At 34.8% G+C, this 27,270-nt stretch overlaps 1 protein-coding gene across 3 annotated transcripts in view; it reads left to right on the forward strand.

The window, feature by feature from the left end:
- The window catches only part of NGF (nerve growth factor), a 57,604-nt gene that overhangs the window by 23,137 nt on the left and 7,197 nt on the right, over positions 1–27,270 (forward strand). For 2 of the 3 annotated variants that reach the window (XM_072426395.1, XM_072426376.1), the window contains exon 2: positions 4,477–4,610. The exons of the other annotated variant lie outside the window; for it this stretch is intronic. The gene's annotated coding sequence lies outside the window, so the exon portion shown is untranslated. The remainder of the gene's footprint in view (positions 1–4,476; positions 4,611–27,270) is intronic. 3 annotated transcript variants of the gene reach the window in all.

Consider the following 27,270-nt stretch of genomic DNA (forward strand, 5'->3'; position numbering starts at 1 on the left):
ATTAAGAATGATGTATTGATACGTACTTAAAAAATAATAACTGCCTTCAAACCTTTAAGAATAGCTGAAAGTACAAAATGAAGATGTGTAACATCACCTTTATAATAGACACAGTAAATGGTTAATACAATGGAAACAGGAACCACCCTGGAACAATTAGTAATAAGAATCTTTCATTCAAAGCAACTGATTATCAGGACATTCTGTGACTGCAAGTTTCATTGACAGAGTTTAGGAGGACATTCATCAGGAATAAGCCTTAAATTGATTTTAACAAGATGCACCCACTTTACTTTAAGTCTAATTTTGAATATATATGTCCAAGCAGGTTCAGACTTGAGCATTACGTTCAATACTTGAGAGTTTCTATGGAACGTCCTATCATCGTATACTATGTAAATAATCTATCAAAGCATTCCTAAAGCTTGAATGAGCTCCTTAGTGTGTGACTGTGCCTGGCAAATGCTCAGTCAACTGAAATAAAATAGTATATATATAAAAGGTTATGCTACAATGTTGTGTATCACAGTGGTGTTTTATCTATGGAGAAGACTCCCTATATGCAAAAACAGTCGAATACATCCTTTCTAAAAGTGCTAAATCTGTTCTGTAAATAAAATGGAAACTCTGTAAAAAAGAGGCAATATACTTTCCCATTCCCTAAAGCAGAAATATACTTTGTAATTAAAAACTGTGAACAGGCAGAATTTTATTGCAAATGGGACAGGCGGTGTTCCTTCAGCAACAAAACATACTTACCTGCCTAATTATTATACGGCCACTATCAAAAGTGCTGTAATCTGCTACAAACCAACCAAACCCAAATTTAGGGTCTCTGTAGTTAAACTAACTCTATTGCTGGTTGAAAAAATTAATAGGTTTGCAGTCTGCAAAATCTAAACAAATACTTATCCGCTGGGTGCAAGGCACCTTGTAAGGCAACTTTGCACTGATGTGTCAAAAAGCATCTCCCCCACTGATTGCTGTGATTCTGCCCACTGATCCTATGACACCACAAAACACCTATTTATACAAAGGGTAATAAAGAGTCAGATATATAGGAGGTATATAAACTTTAGTTCTAGAATGGTTTAAAGGATCACTTCAGTAGCCCTCCTTAGGTTTCTTCAGGCATGTACATAAAAGGTGGAATTAAGAGGTAAATACATTTTAAAAAATGAATTATTCAGAATAAGGGAAAATGGTTATCAGCTTTGCCATGGGATGCTTTGATCCACTTTTTTAATGCAGGAACCTAGCTCAATCTATTGATGTTACACTGACAATTTATGTTAACAATTTGTTATAAATTAGTAAGGTAAATGGCTTCCCTGGTTGAAAAGGAAATCTTTGATGTGGGGCCCTTAGTTGGTCCCCTTGTACTCGGATGAGTTGTGGATTGTATTTGGGGTAAACCAATATCACGAAGGCACCTCTTTTGAACAGAAGGCTGTATGATCCTGTGGGAAAGAGTCTGAAAAATGAAGTGGTTAAATAATAAGTGCTTTACTTTGTAACATTCTGTGAAATCAGCTCCTTGTTAGATCCCCATAAAAAGAAAACCTTCAGTTTTCCAATCTTTCTTTCACATATAGGTGGAATTTCCATAGCTGTTCCATTATGGAGATTATTCAGCCTTTTTTGTATGTAGCAGCTTTGCCCTATTACAGTTATGTTAACCAAGCTCAAATGCAAAAGATAGTGCAACCTTATCTTCTGCTGATGGTTGATTAGGTGTATTATGAGTATTTGTGCTGTTAAAAGCTATGCTCTAAATTGTGACTTTGTTGTGCCTCATGTATGCCTGTAAATACCCAATTTCCATAATATTCAACACTCAAGAGTTGGAAAACCCAACAAGTCTATGAAATCATGTGTTACTGGGGGAATAACGAGACTGTGACTTTTACTTTGGGGCCCCTGAGGGTTAGGGATTGTCTTAATTAAGGTCTTTAATTGTTCTGTACTTTTTCATGCACTATGAAATGTATCCTTGTTAGCTAAGAATATGACATTAAAAAAGTAGTAGCAAAGAAGCCTCAACCTTTTGTACAAATGGAAAAAAAAAGGTGAAATAAAAAGTGCTGTCTTCTTTCTAAGTGCACCTGGAGTGCAAATGAAAAGGAATAGAGTAGAGTGACCGCTGAAAGTGGGCTGACTTTGTTTCTTAACAAAACCATTTGATCACAATGTTAGTGTTGGTACAGTGATCACATGGCTTACTGAAAAGATATATACTTTGCTTAAGCAGTCTGCTTAGTAATATCTTCAGTCTATTTTTTTCAACATTTAAGCAAAGGGAAAATCAGTAAAATAATGGCTTATTTCACTCCAATTGCATACCTATATATTCCATACTTACCTTATCTGAAGAAAAAAATTATGTAAAATATAATGTGTTTTTAGTATATTGTTCCTTTTTTATTCTGTTATTACAATATGTGTATCTAGAATATTACCTAATGAACTTACACTTAACCTTTTGTTAAAAAGGAAATACTTAAAAATATACAGCAGCTAAATGTTACTTTTTTATAACTTGTTTCCTGTTCCTCTACCCTGAGGAATTCATACTTTTCATATGCGGATGATACAAAAAGTGTCTCTTTGGGTACTGGCCCATGAACAAATGTATATTATGTATGGTCATATAGTTTATGACTGCTTTGCGTGACTTAAGCTTATGAATATTGAAAAATTTTAGTCTGGACATGATGCCAAGCATTGTGAGGAAGATGAAGTTCCTACTGACTGAATAGATTTCTTTGTGGCTGCTGAACTTTGCAAATCCAATACTTTAGCCTCTTCAAAGCAGTACAATAGGATTTAGTTAATGGGTCTTAGACTTGACCTCTAATGTCCCCTGTACTGAATGTTGGGTGAATTGCAATGCGGTCAAAGGAAAAAATATAAAGATTTTCTAATTCCAAAGGGTAATTACCGGATTAGGATATTTGATTATGCATTAAATCTTTTCAAATATTTAATCTGCTGCATATATGACATTTTAGGAAGGACAAAGGTTTTAATGCAAAAAATCAAAAGCTAAAACTCTTTCTGGAATAGACTCGCATTAACATAAAATATCGCCATGTACAGTATGGTCTACCTTCACCATTTTTATTTCTAAATGTATTTTCAGATATATCAAATGCATAAAAAACACTTTTCGTTTGTTTTTGCTAATTAGATTTCAGGTATGTTAAAAAATTGTGCCAAGTTAGTTACAGTTCATTGAAAAGTCCATAAAAAGCTTAGGTTATATACTAAATAGGGTGTAGTACAAGGGCTATTTTACATAGACTGTGATAAAAGTAAGAACAGCACAGTAGCCAAGTGTGCTACACAATTTATACAGATAAATAAATGCCAGTGAACATGCACTTTTACACGCCATGATGACATGTTGGGGAATTTTTTTCTATATAATATTATATATAGTCATACTTTAACAACTACAGCATGCACCACTGTTGACTGTGCAAACCTAATGTAACAGTCATTTTATAATATATTGGCATGCAACTAGTAGCCAAAATCATACATTTTAGGAACGGCTTTTACCCACCTTACCTGAGCATCGATCAAATGGCCTGTAATTACATGTATAATATCAATTTAAATAATCCATTATATTAGTAGTGTATGCTTTGTAAAATCCAATTTTAGCAACAAGTATGTTAGATATTATCTAATTCTTCTAAGAATACATACTACTACTTTACAAAGGAAGAAGTCCTAAGAGTAACATTTAGGATTTTTGGTTATGGTAAAATATCAATTTATTATATGTTTTATCACTATTAATACCACTTGCAATTCAGTTTATCCTCATCTGATAAAGTAATCCAGATTATATTAATACCGGTCACTGAAATAAAAACTTGTATTATAGCAGCCTTAATTTTAGGTTCACAGGAAACCCAAATTGACTGTTCCAGATATTAATATTACTAGTTATAATTCCCTTCTTAAGTCTGAGAATGTTCTTTAGAATTTGGATCAGAAATGCATCATCTGTCTTTTGCCTATTTTTAATCCTTTCATTTCTAGCAGGTTAGAGAAAAGTTTAGAGTTGTTAGTTCCCTAAAATTAAAAATGGAAAATTTTGGAAAAAATGTCACCATATTACAAATAGTGCAGTGATGATAAAATGTTTCCCGAGGGGTATGGAATCTTTCTAACCATTCTGGACATGTTCTTGTACCTAAAACTACCCCTTAGCATAAAATACACTTGAGCTAAATTAATAAACTAGGCTATCCATACCTCAAAACCAAACAAAACCAAATTTAACTATACTGTGGATCTAAAGTTTGGAATTGTGTCAAGCTGTCCTGTCTCTTGCTGTTGGTTGTTTCTACAAGATTTATATGCCCTCTATAATCTGGTTATAAGAAACAAACTTGCTCTGTTGTCCATCCACTTTTGTCATGTGAATGGGCAGACTTTTTAATAGAACTACATATATTGCAGGGTACATCCGCTACAATGTGAGAGGGAACTCAGCCAGGAGGTAGTCTGACAGTATCAAGCTGAACACCAGAGGAGTACAACAGTAAAGCTATTCACATTCTTGGCATTTCATATTTCTTCTGGCTTTTTCATAGGTGAGTGGTTTAATGTACAATATTATGTTATGAACTAAAATCGCCATTATGTTTATTTATTGGGAAACTGGAATGGTTTTGGTTCAAGCTTATTTTAAACAGTTTTTTCAAACTTTTTTTTAAATAAATATTTAGAACAGGCTGGCTATTCTACAGAGACAGCATATCAGTAAGCTTTTATTCTTTGTGACTGTTTCTAAATAATATTTATATGCACTTTTCTAAACCGGAACTGGAGAAAAAGAAGGTGGGACTATTAAACTGGGTTTGTAAGTTGAGCATAAGGACTTCAGCCGGATTCTTCAGCAAAACAGTTTAGCTATGTAAATATATGAATAGGAGCCTAAAACCCTGTTTATTGGAAATAGTACATATTACATTTTTCTTATTTGCCTGCCAAAACATTTTAATATAAAATTAAGTGCTTTCTGTCATCATACTTTAAGGATCTATCAAAAAATAAATGTCAGGATGGAAGAAATATAAGAAGGTTATTACTTTTATTCTTCAACTTCCTGAAAGTTATTTCATCTTTCAAACATGTCTGTTCTAACATAGTTTAGATAGATCTGATTAAAAAATCACCACTGGCAAAGCAGTAAAGTAAGAAATAAATGATCTCTTCCTGTTATTACACGCAGAAGGCAATTTTCTTTTAAGCAAAGTTGTGATAACATTGTCCAATTGTTACGTTTTCCCAGTGCTAGAAGTATATGAGACAATAAAATCAGTTATCTGTGTGTGAACAATCTCTGTAGAAGCTAGTTAGACATAAAGTCCAGGTCTAAGTAACAGTTTGTAGTTTAAATCAAATTTGTGGTGCTGATATGATAATGTAGGCACACCTAATCCCTATAAAATCAGTATAATTGTGTTTAGCAAACTCATTCTATATATTTATTATGCTGCACTTAGGCATGCCCCTTTCCACTGCCTTTTCATTGGCCAGTTTGCCATAACAAATAGAAAACTATAGGCAATGCAAAGTAAATAGCATGGCTATAGGAGAAATTGTCCTTTCCAAACTGTGCCCAAGGGTAATTATGTACTGGGTGCTAGTGCCGCATCACCAGTACAATACACCTGAAAAACTACATTTATAGATTGGCATTGTTTCTAATTGTACCACAAGCACTGTAAGTAAAATCTAAAAGAAAGTTTTGGCCTGGGTCAAACTTAGGCCCTGAAGGAAGGGGTACATACAAGTAAAAAGGCAAAAAAAAAAATGGAAAATCCTATTTTAGAGACCCAGAAAGAGAATCTGAGAATCATGTTGTGATTTGAGGTGCTTATAATCTATACTGTGTATACTCAAGTACAAAGCAATATTTTCCCTCAAAATGCTATTAGAAAAAAAATCATGATTTACATTTGAAGATGGCAATATGTGCTCATGAAAAATAAGTAACAAACTCTTGCTGTCATTTTGTTACACACTCCACATGAGGACAAGGTTCCATTTACTGGTGGCCAACTATAATGCACATACAATACTTTAACCTATAAAAAAGGCAAAATATTTACAGACTGTGATTTTATTTGTTTCCCCTTTTTAATATATTTAAAAATAACACATCATGGATTCATTTATTCACAACAATTTAGTTGACATTTCTATTGATTACTGTTTTAAAACCTAAGGCACAATATGTGTCTTTCACTGCTAACATTTAAAACAGTAATCAATAGAAATTGGTCAAAGTATTTTCCTGCATTTTCAGGTAAAATCAAGTATCTCACTTTTTATTTAGATTAGTTTATAATTAGGTATATACAGTACTACGGCTTCATCAGTGGTAGACACTATGCAGGGTTAGAGACACTAATAACAACTGAAAAAGGATTCCATGCAAAAATGTTGATATAGCTTAAAAAAGAATACATAAAAAATATGCAACACTAACCAGTACCTTTACTTCTCAAATAAATTTACTTCTAAATATGTTAGATCCATCAGAGCTTCTCTAAAGGAAGCCTGTGCCAAAACAGTACATTGTTCCTCATTCTTTATCTGTAAATGTTGGTTTCTCGGTGAAATACTAATTAAAAGTCTTCAATAACATCAGTTACCTCGACAAAGTATGCAGATCAACAGGTCATCGGATGCCTAATTTTAACCTTGCCAGTAACTCAGAAGTATTAACGTTAGGGTCTAGCAGCCTACTACCATTTTCAGTAGGGGATATCAGCATTATTAGTTCCCATATTTTTCTCAGTACTGCTTTTCTTTGACATTAGATCAAAATTCAATTTTAATGCATTAGTGCATACCCCAGTAGGCAGCTTCAGACAAAAATGCAAAAATTATCAATACTTGGAAAGTTGATGAGCAGGAACAAGTGTTTGCATCACAGCTGCCTTGATGCTTCAATGATTTGATGCCACTCACTCACTGAATCCTGGTCTGCTGAATTACCCAGGTTAACTGATGGTAGTCTTTCTTCTCCAGAATTGTAGAGCTATAATAAATCAGGCCCACTGTGTAGGTAATCCATGATCCATAATTCCTTTTGAAACATGAACTATAATTCTGTCCTGACAGACTGACCAATCTAAATTACAATGCTTCTTAATTATGTTAAAAATGTTTTTTAATAACTTAAATTCCAGTTTATTATTTTGCTGCAAGGAAAACACACTTGTAAACACACATTATCTTCAAATGTTTATTCTAACATTTCTGTTTGCAGTGAGTAAAATATTTGCTCTCCTAAATAGCTTGACGCTTTCAGGTATGTAACATAACATTTCCCCCTGTAGACACTGTGGTTCCTCGTGCTAGCTTCCACATTTTACCATAACATAGAGGCCAATGGAAAGAACCACAGTGCACCTAATAATCTATTCAAAAGACCCAATATTTTAACTGCTGCTTACTGGAAAACTGGAAGTTCGAAGGAAAAATTTTAAATTATATTCATGTAAACTCTGGAAACCTTTTATTTTGTCTGCATGGAAGAAGTCATGTTAATAATGCCAGCAGAAGAAATAGCACAGCTACATTATCATTTGTAGAATATTAAAAGTGTTTTTCTGCTGAAAGGGTTTACCACACCTTTTTTTTGCTTTGTCTGGCACATTCTCTGCATAGAAAGACTTCCCTGTACATAATGAGCATCTTCAGCTTATTCTAGGTTGTCTTTCTTCAGCACCTATGAAGTAATAATTAAGTTTGACACCTAGGCCCTAAGCACAGCTGACAAGTACTGTTGTTGACAAAAGTACCTTACCCTGTGATGATGTAAATAAAACATCTAGAAATATAAACACATGTTGTTTGCTAGAACATTTATAAAACTGGTATACCTTTGTTGCTATGGACAATGTTTTTGTAATGATTTGAAAGGTCTAGTTGCACAACTAATTTATTGTCAACTTACTCATAATTTTACATTTACATTTTCATAATCAGACCACATGACTTTAGATTTTATGGGCCCGTTTTTACTAGATTAAAAAAAAATCAGTTTATTAAAAGCTCCATGCAGCGTTTTATGGTGGTCTGCATTTCCATAGGTTCTAAAGATTTGATTGGGAAATGCTTTCTAACCATATTAGCAAGTATATTAAGTAGCTGCAAATTGGTTGAAGGTCATACGATGGCCTATGGTCCTTTGTGATGTGTGGCAAGAGAACTACAACTACTTACTATAGTGTTCAGCAAACACACTTGAATGCATGCCTGCTCCTCGCTGCTCTTGGGCAAGTAATGTTTAACATGAAAGCCTGAGAGCTCCTAAAAGTGATGTCAACTACCCATCTGAACTTACTCATACTGTCCTTGTGCAATAGGGACACAGAAAAATTAAAAACATATACTTTCATCAGTGAACCTGGGTGATCCAGCAAATTTCTTGAAAGCCATTTGTTAGCAAATGTTTTCAAACCTGGACCAAATCCATTCCAAGCTCTAAGTGATATAAATAAATAAAAAACAACAGTGGCTCTGTCTGTTTCCAACAGTGTCCTAAACAGGCAGAAAAAGTGATCCCACTGCACATTTTAATAAACTCAATTTTAAGTAATGGAGATCTTTAAGGCCCTGTAGACCTATGTATTCAGTGACAGTGTTTTGTACAATGCTTGGGTAGCAATGCCAACTTACTTTTAAGTAGACCCTTAACATGTTTCAGTTGGTTAGAAGTACATTTGCCTCCTTTGTTTTTAGGTTTGGGTTCCATTGAACAAATATCAATTCATTGCAATATACCACATTGTATTGCTATACAGAAGAAAAAGAAGACACAATAAAGGTTTAAGAGACCCCAAAGCATGCTTGACCCCCACCACATCACAGAGTGTCTACATACAGTTAGGTTTTGTAACTGGTATAAATTTACCAATATAATAATATGACAGAGCCCATGAGATCACCATTATAGAATAGGCCACCATTCCATTATCATTACTATCTCCTTAAAAATAATTTTTTTTTACATAATGTATTTTATTATTGCCTATAGTCAGTGTTTTGTATTTCATAAAAGCTTAATTTTAAATCTTCATTTTAAATCTTCCAAATTGTACAGGTTGGTAAGCAGGTTTATATATAGAAAACCTGTATTATATTGTGGGTTTTGTAATGTTCCCAGCTTATAATGGAAATTAAAAAGTTCTTAGATTATTAACTGCTTTATATTCTTTTTATTATTAAAGTTTAATTTTCCACTTCCACTCTCCCTGTTTGAGGCGGTGGGAAAATGGTAGTAGAGAAGTTTTCGGTTGGCGGTGAGGTCCTCGAGGGAAGGTGTTGTGTTGGATGTTTTTTAGTGGGGGTGAGGTTAGGAGACCCTTGGTAAGGTTGATGTTAGGAGTTGATTAAAATTGCTGGTGTAGGGCTGCGAGTGCTGCTGGTATCGTTCCTGCGCTTGAGGTTCGGCTGGGAGCATACATACCTCGGTGGTGCAGAACCTTTAGGTGCCGGAGTTATAATTGTTGGGACCTTCGAGCTCCAGTAACCAGGGGTGTGTTTAAAGTTTTAGGGAAAGATGTTTTATTAAAGTATTTATTTCAGTTATTTATGGTTATTTGATAATTTGGTAATTATTTTTTTGAAGATTTAATTTTATACTGTTATTTATAGTATTTTTATAGTTATTTATGAAATAGTTTTAGTGTTATTTAGGTTTTTGCTAATAAAGGTGGCCACTGTGTGTGGGAACTCAGCCCTATCACAGTCATGCTGAAACTTGCCTTGTAGCATTTGCCATTATATCTACATCTGAATGAAGGGGGACAAAAAGGTGCATCATTTGGACAGAGAGGACAACTGGTTCGTATTATGAATGAAAAAGGCCATCTAGGTCACATTTGAAAAACCATCTCTAAAAAGGATGGGGACATTCAACACCATTTGTCTTCCAGCAATAATGCCATTTTGACATCTCCACCCTGGTGTTTTAAAAACAATTCACAACTTTATCCCTGTAATTCAAATGTTTAACATTTATGCAGACATCCTGACACTGAGGACGGGATTAGGTTAATAAAACAGGGTGGTTCAACAAATTTCACACCTCCTGATCTTGGACAATCAACATCTGCAATGTCACATTTCATGGTGATTGGATATGGGTGTTTGTGCTGTGCAGATATAAATGCTGGGTTATTTCTGACACTAGTAACAGTGATGAAGCAACTTGCAAGGCTGTGAAATGTATTTAACATTACGCGAACAAATTTAGTTGAATATGACTTCCTACTACTAGATACATTTCAATAGTTACTGCAAAATAATCTGCATTGTATGTAGACACGGAGATTCCATTAGAATTAGCATGTCTGTAGTAGAAATATATTTAGCTCTGTATTTTCATGTATTTTATATATTTTTGTATTATTTCTGTATTTTATTTGTACTTCATTTGTTCTTGCACATATCTCCCTCTTTACTCACTAGTCTGTGATTGCAGTCTATTCTGTTCTGGGGACAGTGGTTGACAGGCTGCATGATTTTAGAAAAATGGAGAACCAAAGCAAAGGGAGGCAAATGGTCATTAGATAATAAGGCTTTCACTTAATAATTGATAATAAAAATAAATACATTACATTCCACAAAAACAAGAGGTATTAAATGATAAGAAACAAAGGGGTAATAATAGATGAATACCATATCACCAGAGTCTAAATTATAGGGATTAATTGCATTAGAAGACAAAGCATTTTCCAATAAATGATAGGGAGAAGGGGGCATTTTTACAACAGATGCCAAGGAATATAAGAGGGCATATTTACTCATTATGGGAGATTAGGAACTAAATTAAATTTAAATATGAAATTACTAGGTTCGTGTCAGTCAAACTTCCAGTCTCTACTTTTACCAATGCATTTGGACAGAATTTGCATACTTTTATGAAAAATCTTGGAAATTTTAAGGAAAAACTCTATTACCTTTATCATGCTAATTAACTAGATATTAGGAAATATATAAAGAACCCCTAATGTACTAGAAATCATAGAGCATATAAGATTATCTAAATTGATTTTTGTATGGAGCAAAAGAAGATGATGGCTTTATATACGTGTGTATGTATATATATATTTGAATATATTTTAACCTACCATTTACCTGGCACAATCTTCATACAAATATTGGTGGGCTTATATGCAGAGACAGACAAAAGTTAAGTTTATTAATAATGAGTCTGCAATCTCTGCATGCTGACTGCAAGGAAAATGAAGTGGAACATGGCAGGAAATCACTTGCAGCTGGATGGCAGGTCTGCTAATGCAATAAAATAAGATGACACATTTTTTAAAAATTAAATAAATAGGGGCAAAGGCTATCATACTATAAAAGCATCTGATTTTGTTTGCATATTTTTGGTGTTTTAGTTATCACTGGGATTTTTGACAACATGAGGCTGCATAGAGCATCCCAAAGGCAGGTCAAAAGGAAACTGTTTTGTTGCTTTCGAGTGTAATGTTTGATTCTTTTAAACTGCTGCCTGTTTTCTAATTGTACCCTTTGCTGGGGATGTCACTGCCCATCCCTGTTACTGAACTTTGCATAATCTGGTGCCATTGAGCTCTCTTGACCTGTCTATAATGCTGTTTGTGCCACTGTTCAGTAACCTGCTGTGACAGGTTGAAGTAAAGCCGTCACCTGTTTGGGTTTGGGAAACCTCCCAGCCATTGCTCAATTACTTGTCTGACCAGTCCAACCACTGTTCCATTTATCATTTGCTTAAAACTCAATAGGAAAACGGATAATACTGGGTCATTTATATTCAGCTCTCTGTTGAAGTAATTGTATTCTTGCACAATATCTCAGTTACTGAATGTTTGGTATTTACATCCAATGTTTTCAGATGTTTTCACTGGGATGCCCAAGTTGCAGGAAGTATAACTGGATTTGGCCCAGGGCCTAAGCTCTGACTACTAGAACTAAATGCTTAGCACAAACCTTCAATTTGAAATGAGTAATCTCTGCCCAACACCACCCAAACAAAATGAAGCAAGCAGTAAAATGAAGACAAGCTTCCAGTGACTTCAACTCATTACTAATTACCTGAAACAAAGCAGAAAGAAATTACTCTCTACAGTGTTGACACCCAAGCTGAATAAAAGCTTAACCTCCCTGGCGGTATTCCCGAGTGTGGCTCAGGGGGTAATTTTCAGTCTCAAAAGCAGTAACCCCCGAGCCCCACTTGGGGTGGAATTGCAAGGGAGTTTTAAAGCTTACCTGGTCCCCATGTGCCTGCGGCATCCTCCAGCGGTGCCCGCAGTGTCCTCTAGTGGTGCCCGCAGTGTCCTCCAGCGATACCCATCATCTGCTTCCCCTGGCCCAGTGTGTGAACATTGGGGAAACAAGGCCAGAGGACGCAGATGCCGGCCAGGTATGGGACGTGCGAGTATGCAGCTGAGAGGCGGGACCAGAAGGGAAATTTAAAATAAGTATTTTTAAATGTACCGCTTTAACATTTAAAAATACTTGTTTATTCAGACCACCAGGGAGGGTAATAAAGTTTATTCAGAGAAAAAGACATCCAGAATTAAAGGAGAACAAAACCCTCCTGTCCTATGCAGCCAAGGAAGCCGCCATCTTAGCCTCTGTTTAGAGCTGCACTTGCCATGTGCACATGTGATCAGCTATGACACCTGACATTGGAGGGTTTGAAAGTTAGGTTGAAAGTTGACATAAACACACTTGCAGCTGTGACAGTTACAATCAGAGACAAGCCTTAAACCTAAATGGAATTGTTTTAGGAAACCATTACATTATTGAGTTTTGTTCCATTTGAAATTTTTGAAAAATCTTTGCACAAAAAAATGTCCTGGCTCCAGCTTAGTCCAGCCTACAGATCAGACCATGCGGTGCAGAGGACAAGGAGACAGAAATGATCCAATGGTTATCTGATTACTGCAATGTATGGATGGATTGTTTGTGTGGATATTTAAAATCAGGGTAGCTATAGAGGTGCTGATGGGATTATAAAAAAATGTTATAAATATTTTTTGTGAACACTGGTATGACAAGAAAAGTTAGAGACAAAAGTAATATGAATAGAGGCACAGCTTGCATGTACTTAATGACTTAACCAGTTTTACCATCAGATAAGTGTCCTTTCCTCTTGGACAAAACCATTTTGTTCAGCCTTCATCCTTCACGTTCAGCATTTACTTCCTGGACAGAGATTCTGACTGATGGTTCAACTTTAGTGCTTTCTTGACTTCACAAATGTCTACAGATTCCACCCCCTCCCCTGCCGAAGCATCTCACATGGCCTGATTTATAAAGGCTCTCCAAGAATGGAGAAGATATGCTATCAAAGGAGAACTTGGATGATCCAGTAAACCTGGAATGGATTTCTCAAATATTTGCTGGCAAATGTTTTTAATACTAGACCAAATCCATTACAGGTTTGCATGTTCTCCTATGATAACCTATCTTCTCCAGGCTTGGAGACCTTCAATAGATCAGACCCATTGTAACCTCAAAGGTATATTGTTGCAGTTTAATCATAAGAGAGAAGACTGAAAAAAATCTTCCTCCTTCCTGTAGCAAACTGATGACACCATCTACCAACAGATTTAGTTTGGAATTTAGAGTAGCTTTTATTCTCCATTCCCAAAAACTCAATGGAGCGGTGTAAGAACAAAGTGGGTGGGGGCCAGTGCTAGGCGAACCTTTTACATAAGAAAAAGCAATATTCATTTTAGGTATTTTTGACTCAAAAGCAATATGGCCGTTTTAGCATGCCTTTATTGTATATTTCACCATGTTTTTCTGTGCTTCGCTGTTTTGTCATGCAAGTTGTTAACATAAGAAAATATGCACTAAAATGTAAGTAAAAATTAGCATTGAATATTTGTTCAGAAATACAGTTTTAATCTAGTCTAAACCAGATGTTTGTTATCTAAAATTAGTAATACAATCTGACGGCATCTCAACTGCCAAAAAGTTTAAAAAATAGACAAATGGGATTTTTCTCATGGCAAAGCAAGTTATGAATACTTTATTTTTTATTAGTTTGAGCCTTTTATGAAAGTTTTTTTTGTTTTTTAGTTTTGTTATTATTGTTATTTCTGTTTTACTTTTCTGCTGATTCACAAAGAAATTGATCTTGAAGTAAGGGTAACCTTCATTTGTTTACATATGTTTTGTGATGTCACCTAGTAAAAAATACTTGAAAAAAAATCTCACTGATTAAAGTAATTCTATGTGATTTAAAGCCTAACTCTACAGATCAGCAGAGTCTAAACTTTGAGCAGCAGAAAAAGCACAAGGAGCCAATCAGGTGTCCGGCATGCTAACAGAAGGAGAGAAAAGAGTGTCAGACATTGTTTATCTGTAAGCAGCTCCTTCTTACATTCCAGTAACATTATGGTGGTGATAAGAGAACCTGCTTGCATTATTGACCTGCAGCAGGGAATGATCAGGACTGCTGCTCTGCCAGGCAGGACTCTTCCCTGTGGCCGAGCTATGTAGATCTCAGAACTGGATTGACAGAAATACAAATCTCTTAGCAGGTTGCACAGCTTGTATCTGTCCAGGCTCCTAATAGTAAATAATAGAGGTACTGTTATGTGTCTAAAGTGGGGCACTTAGTGTATCATTAGACATACAGTCCCAGTGCATATTTCAGGTGGTTAACAATGCACTGCCCCTGACCGTAAGTTAAAGAAAGTGCTAAGTGGTAAGGAGATTTTCATTTACGGAAAAAGTGTTTCAATAAAATTATTTAAAGTTTCAAAAACTTATTTTGGAAGTCACTAACTGAATAATGAAAATAGAACTAAAGATTTTGTACTACTTTAGGCAGTTCACTTTCAACAGTAAATCATGAAGTCAGTTGGCGGGAACACTTAAAGCTTTTAAAACTTTCAAAGCTAGTTACATGTTATCAATTTTTGTAGCTTGCATAACATAACATTTTTCATGTCTTTATGTTTAACATATCTGTTAATACAGATGATTGGAAGTCTTAAATCTACTTTGCTGCTTTTTCACCAACTTGACTTCATATTAATCAACCCCTCCTCTTGGGATATCACCTTGTTTGTATCACCTTAGCTTGATGGTATATGTGGAAAATAAAATCAGAATTCCAGGCAAACCAGTAAATATTCTATTGAAACACATATATAAGGATAGTCTAACATTTCATTTCTGTCTTTCATACCAACCATCTTGGTGACCTGAACTTTATGCTACAAATGGACAACATAGCAAAGTCACCTTCTTGCCTGTAATTGGACAATGAAGGGACAGGATAAGACTGATGAGGCCATTCCCCTTTCCTGGATTTAAACTAATTTATTTCTAGTCAATTGAGATAAACAATTCCAATATGTCAAATTTTTCCAGGCAGCACTTGTGCATTTGAACAGGTGAGTATAAGACAGGGAATGGGTGCTAGGGAAAAAATTTCTTATTACTTGGGGCTTAGCAGTGCATAAAACTATTTAGCACCATTAAACCCTAAAAAGTTGAGTGACCAACTGCAACTCAGATATAGCCAACAGTGAGCCCCAGAACTGACATAAGCCCCCCCACCAATGAACTGACTTGGTACACCAGGAAGGGCCTCTGTTGGCTAAGGAGGGTCCAGGGCTTTCATGCATTGGCACACTTTGACCCTTCCTATGTCTGGCTCTGCTGCAACTGGATATGAAGTACTCCAGGTATTGAATAAGCCCCCCCACCAATGAACTGACTTGGTACACCAGGAAGGGCCTCTGTTGGCTAAGGAGGGTCCAGGGCTTTCATGCATTGGCACACTTTGACCCTTCCTATGTCTGGCTCTGCTGCAACTGGATATGAAGTACTCCAGGTATTGAATAATTCATATGGCGTTCATGAGAGCATGTTAGTTCTAAAATATTATATTGCTTTCCCCATGGTCAGACATTCCCATGGCGGAAAAGAATATGTCTTTGGCTCCAGGTAAGTTTCAAGAAAAGCAACAACAGTTCAAAAAATTTTTTTGATCTTTTGTAAAATAAAATGTCCTGTTTCATCTTGTTTCTAAATAATTTTTCTAGTATATTTTAAAGGGGATCCATAGTCTATCAGCAGTATGAGAACAGGCATTTTGGTAGTCTCAAACTCAACTAAATTCCTGTTCCAATGGCTCCCCCATACACCTCCTTAAATCAACAAGAAATATGATTAACATACACCATAGGTATAACTGTTTGACATCGACTTTGATAAACAATTCTATTTTTAATGGAGTGCTTGTTTTTTTTACCTTTTTTTTTTATTTGTTGCATTTTAATTCTGCAACCTCCTACATGCTTGTACTTCAGCAATGATTACAGACATTTCTTGGGATGATATGCCTTATGGTAACAATGATGGGCCATGGCTACCAGCATTATGCTGAAAGGGAATTCTTTGTAATCCTGTAACAGGAAGAGCCTAAACAATAAGCTTAAAACCAGAATCACCAGTTTTTATTTTAATAAAAATTAGATAGATTTAAAAAAAAATTACATTAACATGTTAAAATATCCTATAAATAATGAGTAGTGGTGTGCTGCCTGGTTAGCATCACTCCAAAATAGTCACACGACACCGGACATAACTGAGTGTATTTGTTTTTATACACTACTGAACTGAGAGCTTCCTTATAGTTCTCTTTTCTACAAGAAATAAATCAATGCCACAGCAGCATCGTCAAGAGAATGGTAAGAATAATGTGTACCAACATTGCCTACACAGCTCATTCAGCCGCTAATCAGCGTTGTCAGGATTCTGGCTTTGTGCGCGTTCCAAAAGACAGATTATTTTCTAGCAGACTGTGAAGATATGTACTTATAAGGAGAGGTAGTATATGTTACTGTGTTTGTCAAACATATTACTAACTCTTTGTTTCCTTCTGCGTCTCAACTTGTCTCCTTTGGCCGCAAATGCCTTTAAAAAAATTCCCTGGATACAAATGATATCTTCTGTATTGCAGTTTGTAGTAAGAGACTGTATCTGTTTATTTACTGTACTGAATACAGTTTGAAGTTCCAGTTTTGCTCAGTTTTAGCATATATATCAAATTGGTGGGAAAGTGGATATGAAGAATTTTTTTGAAAGACCACTCAAGAATAATGCAAGTAGGTAATATAGAAGACCATATAGTTATCGTATAAAAGAAAAACTTTATCCCATTATTTTAGTATATATGTTAAAAAAAAACTATATAGATACTTAATATTGTATTCCAAGACAAAAACAACGACATGCACAAATAGTGCTATAAAAGCTATTCCAGTAAAGATATTTCTACAAAATGAAAAATGTGATCAACAAATGGACCAGTGTGGGAGATTAATGTAATCTGCCTAATTCCCTATCATAATCATTTAAACATTTCACAAATAGGCAAGAGAAAACTTGATCAATTTGCTTAATCAAAATCTCAAGTTGGTAAAATGTACCTTTTTAAAAATGCATTGGAGTGAATAGAGAGGGCAAACATAGGACTTTTAGTTGAAGATTTTTGGGCTTAAATGAATGAGAATCATATCATGATGGTTGCATAACTTAATTTTAATCAGTAGTGTTGGTTATCACATGGTTTTAATGACAAATAAAGGCTATCATTACTAGTGCTTAGAATCAAATGTGATTGCATGTTAATGTTTAAGTTTGCTTTATTTATCAACAAAGACATCAATTATTACTGGCATATATCTGTAGTTGTAGGGTTAGATATCTTTATCAAATTCATGCAGGGAATTCATTTTAGAGACGTACAATTATGTTTCCAGGAGGAAATGTCCATCGGAAGGGCTAAAAGAAAGAGATTCATGTGAATTGAGCAAATGTATGTTTATGCATCTATTGAAACTACCGTTTATTGCTGGATAAAATATTGGTAACTGTTTAAAATACCTTTTTCTGATATCTGATCCAGGCTTTTGTCTACATAAGACAATCAGTGCTTGTTCATGGCTATAATTTATGGGTTACTTTATGATGTTTTAATAATAAAGTAGCTCTAAATGAAGCTCAAGTCATTGGATTAAAAAGAAGTTTAATGTTTTAACCACCTGAGCGTTACACTGAGGTCTAGATTTCTGTACCAAAAGTGATCCACTGTTTTTCATGAAATTTTTTTTTTAAATTGTAGACGATCGACGGAGGACGACGCTGGAACACGAACACGACGCTGGATGAGCACAGCGGGACCAGGTAAGTAAGGATGGGAAAAAACTCGGGGTTAACCATCCTAGCTATTTTTTTTTGCCCGTACGAAGGTCAGGCTTAACGGCTAGGAGGTTAAAAGACATTTTCCAGATCCAGCCCCACACACCTTGTTCTTGTATGTCTTTGGATACTCCTCTGTAACATGCATATTAGGATATATATGGACAGACACTCAGCATGCTGCAAAGTGCCGTTTTTACAGAGTAGAGATGTAGCGGGACTAACATCATATAATGAACCTAAGATTACAAATGTACCCTTGTCTGTGGATGTCAGTGACAAGGGTATCTAACGCCATTACACTTTTCTTCTCAAAGACAGAAAATGAAAGCATCAAAATTCTCTAAAAAGACCATGCAATTAAATTGAATACCTCCAAATGGTACCTTTCCTTAGTGTAACTGGATTACCTGAATTTAAACCAATAAAGAAAACAATACAAACATGGATAATGACAAAATGTATGTAAAATTACCAATTGAGCTGTTTTTGAATGGCAAATTGGAATGAAAGCCAGGAAATGTTACAAATATATTGCTTACTTTTGGATTACCTTTATTTATGTATGTGTCTAATCATCCCCTGAAGGTTTTATGTTTATCTGTCAGCGTTAATAAAACATATTTTGCTCAGAGACCTATTGGTAGATTCAACTAGTTGTACTTTGGAACTGGATGAAAGTATGAATTGGTCTTCCTCTGGAAAAAGCAAAAAATGTTTATTTAGTAGAAAAGAAGCCCCTATAAAAATACTATATAATAATGTATTAGAACAATGACCAATACATTTTCTGTTTATCTGTGTAGAAAGAAATACATTTTTAGTAGATAAAAGTGTTACAGGTTTTGTTTTATGCCCAGAACTAATCCCTAATGAAAAAAATTTATGTTATATATTTTTTTTCTAATAATATATAGGCACTATAGTAGTTCCTGATTCCTACCAGCAGCTGTTTGTACAAGCCTCGATGGAAGCTTTTCTTTTCAGATGATATCTCTGTGTACTGTAATTGGGTAATTGATTCCCTTTGTGCAGTTGGGAGCACAGGGCTCGAATCCAAAACTTTTCTGCTCCAATTACGCCCACTAAAACTATACTATAAACCAGAGGGCATGTTGTTACTATTAAAGAATAGTCCTAAAGTGGGAATAAAACCAAGCCCCTTACAAGTTAATTTGTCATGCTCACACAGGCTACACCTTTTTGGAAACCATTATACTAGCAGAAGATAGAATTATACAGCTCTGCTGGCATATAATCCTGGCAAACTAAAAATAGCTGTTTGCTGAAGCTGGGCAATGAATATTCTATTTACTATGAAATCAATGAAGGCGGAAAACATAAGCATGAGAAACTAATCTTACTTCATGTATGCTTTTGTTTTTTAGAAACAATTTCTATAGAGCAGTAATACTCCCAGTATTATTAAATGGTGTACATGGTTTACAATATTAATATCTGTCCATAAATAATAAGCATTGATGTCTTGTAGGCTTACAGTGTGTGCAGACATGTATAAGTTCCCAGAAGTCCAAGGTGCGGTTTCCATTATCTGCTATAATTAGGAAAAAGGGTTTACAAACCTAAATACATTTTTGTTGTAGTTGTTTAGCCTTCTGTGACCCTTGAGGACTAATAGGATTTTTTCTTATGTAAATTATTTATACCACTGGAGGCAATATGTAATAAATAAAAATCACATCATCTGATGAAAACACTCTTAATGACTCAACTTGAAACATAATCTGATATTTCCACATCTCTCTTGGAACGCTTGAGGCAATATATTTGTAGATAAGGGTTTCCATTTTTTGAATGTTTGTTCATTTATTGAAGAAGTAAACCAGGAAAAGAAATGGATATTATACAACTAAATCTAAATCCTAGAGAGTTTATTTTTAAACATTGGCATATGACAGTGGTTAGCCACAAAGAATCTTTATGCATTTCACACACTAAAATCCTTGTGACCATGTTTCCTTTTCAGTGAAATGTTTCAAGGTACCTTTTGGATAACCGCTATGATAAACCAATAATTTAAATATATTTATCTGGAACCTGAGATCAAGCTGATACAAGGGAAGATGTGAGTTGATTCCCTGTGCAGGATCTATGCTAGATAATCCACCTAGTAAAACAGAAGGCAAGGCAGAGAAAAATCTAGTTGCAGAATACTAACCACATAAATCCCTTAGACATACAATAAAATAAACTGGGTGATTTAATTCACCAGTGTCTATAAAATATTAGCTTGGTGTGAACATATCTCAACAAGTTTGGCTGTTTAAGTAATACAGTGTAGTCATGAATACTAAGTCTGAGGATTTTTGTTATTACAGTTGTTACAAAATCAAGAAATCTTAAGAACGGGATTAGCTTTTTGTGTATTGTAAAAAAAATTATGTTAATCCATAAATCTTCATAAAAAAGTTACAACAGTAGCTCAGTATACATACATGTTAATATGTGTATGGGTTTAGATGTGAAATGTGTGTGATGTGGTGTCAAATTGATGTGACATTCTATATGGATACATATGGATACAATATGATTAATATATATATATATATATATATATATATATATATATATGTGTACAATCAAATATGGTCATTGATACTGAAAAAGTGAACAAAAACAGTATGATAATACAGTTCAAGAATAGTTGCTCCAGCCTCCTGGGCAAACTCCAAAGATAGCATCAATAGATAGATAAATAAATGTTTTTCTCCTTGCTTGATTACTCACGTACATTATTCTGATATCATTTACCAACAGTAAGAAACATAAATTTAGAGTCATTTTTTGTGTATTTGAAAAAAAATTAAGTACTGTGGGTTAAAGATTAAATGCTTGTGTCATTTTCACAAAAAAATCAACCTAGGAATTAGTGATAAACTTCTAAAAATGATGTTCCTAGTGTTCACAAATTTTTTCACAAAAGTTTTATTTTTTTATTTTTTACAGCATATAAATTTGTATTAAGTAAACTAGATTGTTTTTTGTAATTTAGAGAGGATACACACCTTTTCACTGAAAGATCAGAATCACAACATAAACCTATAAAACTTTCCTTTTTGTCAAAGAAGTGCTTCACAGTTGATTCTCCTGGTTGTTTTCTGGCTAAATGTAAAAGGGCATTAAAAGGAATTACTTGTTTGCGTAGAAAGGATACCTGTTGAATATTTGGATATGTCTCGTGGCCTAACACTTGATTGCTGAAATAGCTTACGAGAAGGCTGTTGCATGCAGCTTACTTTAATCCAATAGAAATTTCACAAGTATCGCCACAAGTGAGGATTGCACTTTTGTGAGAGCTGGTGGTTCTGTATCAGGTCGCGTATTTATAGGAAGCTGTTTTTTTCTAGACAGGCCAAAGTAAAGCCCAGCCATGTGGGATGTACCTTCATATATTGAGGAACCCTAGACCTTGAAAAAGGGCTTGGCACATCTATATTAATCTTGCTGGGTAGCTTTTACCAAACAGTAAGACTCAAATCTTTAGCAGTGCCTTAAGCCACTTCCAATGGTTCTCGCCTGATAATCGGCGCAGGTCCGATAGAAGACGAGAATCTGAAGTGTGTACAGTGCACGTCGTTCATCATCCGAACGACCGCCCTGGTGGATCCACGGATGATAAATGATGAGCTGTTGTAATGCAAGGGAAGGGTGACAGCACGCAGTGGGGTGCCACTCCGTTGTTCTCCCACTTGCCTCTCCATAGAGCAGAACGGTGCTGTATGTACAGCACTGGGTAATGCATTGTGCAGTGCATAGTCGTTGGAAAGTATCATGAAAGATCGTTTCCAACTACTAAAATTGGAAATGTGTATGGGCTTTAGAATAGTAGAATAGTCAATTGTCCTCTTGTTGAAATGCTAAAACAAACAACCAAAAAGCTTCAGGTAAAATGTAGGTAAGGTGCACAAGACAATATATAGCTAATAGAGCAAAAGAAACCTTAACCAAACAGTTTATAAGGTTTCAAAGCCACACCATCATGCTTAGGCACCTTTAAAAATGTAGCTCCTAACTCTGTCTAACTGTCTGAGTTCAGAAATATAGAACATATATATATACATTGCAAGCTCATGAATAACCTTTGCAAACATAGCATAGCCTAAAGGTTAGGTCTTATTTTAGTTGTATATTGATCTGTCCATGTGCACTTTTTCTCTATTGTTGTGCTAGTTTCAAACTGCTCTGCTTTTGTGTGCCAGCATACGAGTGTAGGTTGCACCTAAAAAAATACTCTGCACATTACTATACTCTGGTACATTGCAATATATATATATACATACACACACATATACATGTCTGGACACAGAAGAATAAGAATGGACATAAAGTAATACTACTTGGAAAAAGTAAACCACTGAACAAGAGCTTTAGAATCCAAACAAATAAAAAGTGCATTCACACATGACAAATGAGGTGTGTGACTATGTTAGCACCTAATATTCCCAAATGACTTTTGTTCACACTGCTATACAATTTACGTTCATTTAGCAGGCTAAGCTAAAACATAGATTTTTTTATGTATATATTACAATACAAGTGCAGAAGGGTTAGAAGGTTAATAGGCAATATTAGGTGTTAAAATGTTCAGTTCATTAACACCTCATATGTTTTCTATAAATAAACAGTTCAGATATGAGAATAGATATTTCAGTACTGTTGTGTGGACTGTGTGCAGACTTGTTTGAGTTTTTATTTTATTTGTTCCGTTAAGGTGTATGCCCTCTTCCCTAGTAAAAGAGCAGCAAGTATGTGAACATTTACACAAGCATGTTCTAAACACCTGCAATGTACAGATGGGCAATTCACCTTCAATTCCCAATTGGAAGTAAAGAGATTTTGCTTAAGCCAATAAAATCCATATAAAGGTCTCTTGGACCCTTTTCTTAAAGTTACCTTTATCATATTTGAGTGTGGGGATGGGCTCTACCTCCACTTGGGATTAGTAAATTTAAAACAAAAAAAGTATTTTCCCTGTAACTGGACATGTAATCCACACTGCTGGATAGGTTCTGTAGTCCGTCTGTAGTCACCAATCTAGTGCATTGAATGTATGGCCTTCTTGAATCACCCGTTTAATACTGCTTTTTTTGACAGTTTTTCCACACACTGAACCTGATTTACTAAATAAGTAGAATACGTTAACTTTTCAAAATAAAGTAGGCTAAACATTATTTCATCCGGCGGTTAAGGATTCAATTTGTGTAAATATGCCATTTTTTGTTTTTTATTCTTGCACACATATTTTTATTTTAATTCACATCATTAGAAAATGAATGGAAGCTTCTTTAATAAAACCCAACCACATTGTTTCCATGGTTTTTAAAGGTGAAAAAGTACTGATAAATGTATTTATATATAAAAAGAGCTTACACTAGATATAAATTGTGCAGTTGGGTAAAATCTTCTGTTTAAATATATTCTGTTATTGTCTTGAGAATCATTACTAAATATAAATATATACATAACATATTAGTGTATAAATGACAAATATGAATTGGTAAATTTATACAAAAGCAGATTTTTTTGAATGCAAAAACATAGCAAATGTATTTAATTCATAACAAATTTTGGTAATCTCAATACACTTACACTGAACCTAAACTTTACCTATTCAAGCCAAGAATGTTGAGGCCCCTATAACACACCAGCTGTGCAATTAGTATGTGGTTGGTTGGAAATTTTATTCTAAAAAAAATATTTGGAAAAACACCATTGATTGTTCAAGTCAAATTTTTCATGCAGAGCTCTTCTGAGTTGTCACAAATAATTACACTTTACGATGTCTTGGTATATCCGATATAGGAGAAATGAATGCAACTGGAAAATAATTTATTCATAGCCAAAAATATCATCTTGAGATTGGCTGAGTGCAGCTAGGATTCCACATAAGTGTTTTAACTGGCTCTTTATGTTGACTGAAAACCACAAGTATTAATATGCCTCACTGGGTTTCTACAAACGTAACTGTAATAGACACGTGGCTGGACTATAATAGACTTCACGCTTGGGCTTAGTTCAGAACAGATTTTGTAATGCAAGCATATTTCAGTTCCGTCTTAATTTACATGATACATAACTATATTTCCTGAAAAGTTATTGAATCCGATTGGGTAAAAAAAAAAATCAGAAAAGAAAAATCAAATTATTCCAAACTACGCTATAGAAAATTTGAAGCATGAAATTATAAGTAGCATATTTTACACTGAATGAAATTTGCCTCAACTGTAACTAGTTCAGGAATTTGATGTATGGTTAATGTATGGTAACAAGTAAGTAAGGTAAAAGCCGTGTTAGCATGACCTTAAAAGACCCAGTGTAATGAAAAAAATATGAGCAGATATGACTTTGATGTTAAGTCATTTTAACTAGTAAAGCCCTGATATTTCAAAGTACTGATCCACTCACATGTGTATTGGCCCATAACTACGATGTTCAGCCCTAATGGTCAATGACACATGTGCAAAAGGCAAGAAAGAGCAGTTAAGTATTGAAAATGAACAGACTGGCATTTTCTGTATCTGCAGGAAGCTGTTGTGGTTAAGCCCAGGCAGCAGATTCATATTTTTTCCCGCTGGAGGCAGTTTGTTAATAAATATTCTATAATCCTACAATCTGTCTATCTTTGGAGGAATGCTGTTGTTTGGCAGCTTTGTCATGTAGAAGACTTGGTCTGTGTGTGGCATACTTTTACTAATAGTTCACATTGTCTACGTTGCAGTTACCTTCAGTAATACAAGTCTACCTACTCTAAAACTATACAAAATAAAGTGCCTACCTAAATTTTAATGGTAAATTGGCCGGTTACTGTGCATGTATTTCTTATGAAATGTCACGATCCCAGTATAGGACCAAAAGGATTCTATATATCTTCACTTTGTGCAAAGTTAAGAAATAATTGTTGCCTTTTCCATACTCCCCTCCTAAAAACTTTTTTAAGAACCCCTGCATAGATAATCCTCTAATTCTCATAACAGATCTTCATGATAGATAGGTAGGTAGGTATTGCAACAACTATGCTGTATTTTTAGGTTCATTTTCTGTATTTCAGCAGTTCATCTATGAACATGATTATAAACCCAATTTAAATTTGGGTATTATTTTGGGTGGGGGTGGTTAGGAATGGGAATAAGCAGGGATAATGGGAAGGATAAGCAGGCTGAGTTACTTGATTTTGTATTCACTAAATATTTTTAGTCTTTTTGCATGCACAGTAGTTTTAGTTTATTCATCGTTTTCTATGTGCTTTATTCCTTTTCGTTATGTAATTAGTTATATTTTATACTGTTTGTTTGTAAATTTTGAGTTCAGTGCATGGTTGTTTGTAGCATAAGTAAAACAGATCCTGAATAGCTAAGAGCATCTGTAATTCTCATCCCCATTGATTTATTTTGCCAAAATCCTATGATTTTCTCTGAAATTTCAGGGAAATTAGAATTCTCAACTGTTCTCATCCCTGGTGAGTACATGTTTTCCTTTAATATAATAAAACAATGCAGTACCCAGGTCTTAGCAAGCATTTAGGCACAACGCTGGTTATATGGAAAATGGAGGTCTTGCCATATGATTGCTAACAGTCATGGCTGCCAAGATCCTACATAATCCGTTGCTTTCTCCCTTTAGTGTGTCTGCTCTTTAGAATTTTATTGAAACCTATTTGGCATTGCTCAAATAAATTTCCTTCTTTGGATTCTTGACATCTGTCGGTGTTTGCAGAAACTCAGCAAGACGTAATCAAGCGTGCATATGTATATGTGGTAAATTAAACTAAGGAAACATTTTCAGACTTCTTATTAACGTTTTATAAACAAAGACATAAATTGCTATTTTTCTCCATTCTCATTAGAGAAAATCATTACTTATGTTTGGCATATGTTGTTTTTCTCTCAACATTCAGGAAAGATCTATGTACCCTTTGTCTAAAACCCAACTAAACATTCAGTATAAATTGGCTAAATACTTTCCCTAGGGGCACATTTTGAAATTAGTGGTGATATGATGAACGGATTGATGCTTCCTTCATACGATACAATTTGTATGGTTACAATCAGTTCTTACATAGTTATATTATCTGATAGCCATACTATATTAGGCTGAGATTGGACAGTGATACATTTTTATCTCACTGAGTTATCTCCACCCCTTCAGTATTATATCACCAGGTTTTTGAAATGGCTTATAACTTGGGGAAATGATAGATGGCATCAAAGCGTGCATGTAAGGAACTCACTGCTGGTTTGAATTAATAGTTGTGCAAGAGGTTTTTTCATGTCAGCAAAAGGGTTATAATCTGCATAACTATCTTTAAGACATTGATTGTTATCTTCATTAGAACAAATGATTCCATTGGCTTCTATTTTTTTTCCATGATTTAAAGATATCTATATATTTTCACTTTTATTCAGCTAGTGTTCAACCAAGAAAAAACATAGCTGTAAATGTTTGTAAATCATAATACATATATTGTAATATACGGTCACCTAGAGGTAAACTCAGTGATGTGCACTAAATACTTTTTCAGACGGGCAGGAACAGCGTTTTCCAGGCAGCTCCTGGCACCTTGACAGCCACTTGGATGCCCCAGCTGGTCGTTAATGAACCATTGGTACAAAATCTTACTGTAGGCACTACTGCACTACTACAGGGCGTTTTCTCCTTCTGATATACTTATTTTGGAAGAACTAGAAGGCTTTCCAACAGGATAACCCAATTTTTACACATTACAGAATTGTCTCTATTACATAGAAAATTAGGGTATGTCTCCACACCTTCCCATAAGGACAGAGAGTCCATATTTGGCACAAACTTTTTAGGCAAAGAACACATCCTTGATAAAGGATGTGGCAGAGAGGAAGGACTTAAACCTCAAATATTTATTGCTGTGTCCCAGAGGGGGAGATTAGCCTTAATTCCTATTCTAATAACCACTCAGGAAGTCTGTCTGATGTCAAGGAAATCATCAATATAAAGATTTTTTTTAAAATCTCAATAACT

This window comes from Pyxicephalus adspersus, chromosome 1 (genome assembly GCF_032062135.1).
Source record: "Pyxicephalus adspersus chromosome 1, UCB_Pads_2.0, whole genome shotgun sequence".
NCBI lineage: Eukaryota > Metazoa > Chordata > Amphibia > Anura > Pyxicephalidae > Pyxicephalus > Pyxicephalus adspersus.